We start from the raw sequence: 2,912 nt of genomic DNA, 5'->3' as shown, positions 1-2,912 counted from the left end.
CTTATCCATGTCTTCATCATCGAGTACTTTTGGTGTAGCAATTATCAAACCGACATAAAAGTTTTCTAGGTATGGTACCGCGTCATAATGTACAAAACTATTGGTTCTGGAAAAAAGCCAACGTTTCGGCCACGGTTGCAGCGGCCTTCTTCTAGACCCAGAAGACCATAGCCGAAACTCTGGTTTTTCTCCAGCAGCAGTAGTTTTATACATTATGACGCGGTACCATACTCAGAAAACGTTTATGTCGACTGACTCTGGCCGCGGAAGCCTACGCAATTATAAATTATCAAACCCTTTGGAAGACTAGCTTCACCCATTCCAAGACCATCCAGGCTTAGTGGCATCATAACCTGATCTTTTACGTCCCTATCATGTGCTGTACTTCTTCGTATAAAACAATACTGTTCATCTGTTCATCCAAAATGTCATTACTAAACAACGTATCTCTCAAACATAAAGCCTGCTGCGGAACACTGAGATCTAGTGTAACCCAAATTAGCTTTCCTACACTTTTAATGCCCTTGTACACTTTTATTTGGTAGTACCTTAGCAGTGACTGCACCTTGTGACATAAGACCATTTGTAACTGTTGTACCCTTCATAAACGAATTCCCATTGAGCTCAACTGTTTGTAGTCAAAGTCGATTTTAGCATTATGCCTGTCGCGAAAGTCCAATCCAAGTATTGCAGAAAATCACTGTTTCATAGTTGGCAATGCTTCCATTTGCACACGAAAACACGTTTTTCCCATCTTAAACTTGAGTTGTGTCGTCACAGTTTAATCAACCCTATTATCCGCTTTTGGGTGCAATGTGTGTTCCAGAGTTTCCAGTCTCCTCATCTCCAAGAGGTCCAGTCTGTACATGTGCTCCAGTATCCACTACCAATTGGACTTCTTCTTATTGCCCTAGTATCCACTACCAATTGGACTTCTTCTTATGCGCCCAAGCCATCATGCAAAAATCCATCTCCACGTATCTTTTTCCCAGTACTGCTGTTTACTCGGAACGCTTCCCGATTGAAAGAACATTCCAGTTGGTGTTTAATTGTTTCCTTTTCTCATTGTATTTGCCCTGCTCTCTGCGTCCACAATCCTGAGTCTTACAGCATTGTGGTTGGCGACATTGTGCACTCAGGTTCCCTACTAGCCACAATGGTAACACTCCTTACCAGATGTAAATTTCTTTCGCTCACTACACATGACTGTTGTACTTTTTCTTGTGTATATGTGGCAACCAAAGTCCTGCAGCTACAACTCAAGGGTTTTCCATTCTCATCTGCCGCGGAAAATCTGGGGAAAAGTCTAACGGTCTATTCTCTTCTTATCTGAGCATAACCTTTTCGACATCCAGCTTCTGTGTCAGCTCATGAATTTGTGCATTTACCTTTGTGTATGCTGTCAGCAAATGACTCCATTGTTTCATTTGCTTTTTGTGTTAAGCTGTTCAGTTTCTCCTAAAAACCGTGCATTATTTTGTTTTCTGTACCTTTTGATTACACCCTCTGTTAATTTTATTCTCCAAATATGGATACCTTATTAAGAACCTCATGATACGAGATGTAGGTCTTAGCCTCGCCTGTGATACATAAATTTGTCATCTGCGAACATGTTTCATCTGACCAACTACTTAACTCAGCTGCAGTTAACACACCTTTTTTAAACACAGTACAGTCTTTTCAGTAAAAATCATGAGCAATGGGGCCGAAGACTTTCAGCATAAGAAGGCACCTTCATTCTGAGAACGGCCTTGTCACATAGAGCGGAGGAGCGGACAGATGTCCAGAGCACTCTGTTGCTCTTGGGGTAGGAAACTGCCCCTAAAAAGCGGAAGAATCAGCTATGATCATTCGCATCAGGATGCAGAATGCAATGAAAACGACTGAATAATCTATGTTCACCGGGTATATGGCTTTTAATTGACAAAGTGTCATGATGACCTCTCCATTAGCGAAAGATTCACAACTGGTCTCCCATTCGGATCTCCAGGTTGAGACTACAAAGGGGCAGGTGACCATGAGAAAAAGATTCAATAACGAACGAAAGGATTACGTTCTACTAGTCGAGGCATGGAATGTCAGAAGTTCGAACTCGTTAGGGAAGCTAGAAAACTTTAAAATGGATATGCTGAGGCTCGGTCAAGGTATAGTAGGGGTCAGTGAAGTGATGTAGAAAGAAGACGAGGATTCATCGTCTGATGAGTACAGGGCAATATCAACAGCAGCATATAATGGTGTAATGGAAGTAGGATTCATTATAGATACGAAGACAGGGCAGAAGATGTTTCTGGGAGTAGTAAGAGATTGGGTACTTCTCATCAGAATCGACATCAAACCAACACCAATTACAATAGTTCAGATATACATGCTGATGTCGCCAGTAGAAGATGAAGAGACAGAGAAAGAATATGAGGATATTGAACGGGTATTTCAATACGTAAAAGGAGGTGAAAAATTAGTGGTCATGTTCGACTGGAACGCCATTGCAGGGGAAAGTGTAGCAGAAGAGCTTACGAGAGAACGTAGATTTTGTAGTAGGAATGATACAGGAGGAATACTAATTGAGTTCTGCATTAAATTTCAGCCTTTAATAGCGAACACTCTGTTCAATAACCGCAAGCGGAGGAGGTATACCTGGAAATGGTCGGCAGATACACGATAATTTCAGTGAGATTACATGACAGTCATGCATAGATGGCAAAATCGGGTATTGGATTGTAAGGCGTAACCAGGATCAGATACAGACTCAGATCACAATATAGTAATGAGGAGCAGTAGGCTGAAGTTAAAGAGAATAGTCAGGAAGAACCAGTGCACAAAGAAGTGAGCTACAGGTATAATAAGGAATGAAGAAGTAAGCTGGAAGTTCTATGAGGCTATAGCCACGCCCATAATGAGTAGCTTAGTAGACA

This window comes from Schistocerca cancellata, chromosome 10 (assembly GCF_023864275.1).
Source record: "Schistocerca cancellata isolate TAMUIC-IGC-003103 chromosome 10, iqSchCanc2.1, whole genome shotgun sequence".
Classification (NCBI taxonomy): Eukaryota; Metazoa; Arthropoda; class Insecta; order Orthoptera; family Acrididae; genus Schistocerca; species Schistocerca cancellata.
Note: the sequence above shows the minus strand (reverse complement) of the source record.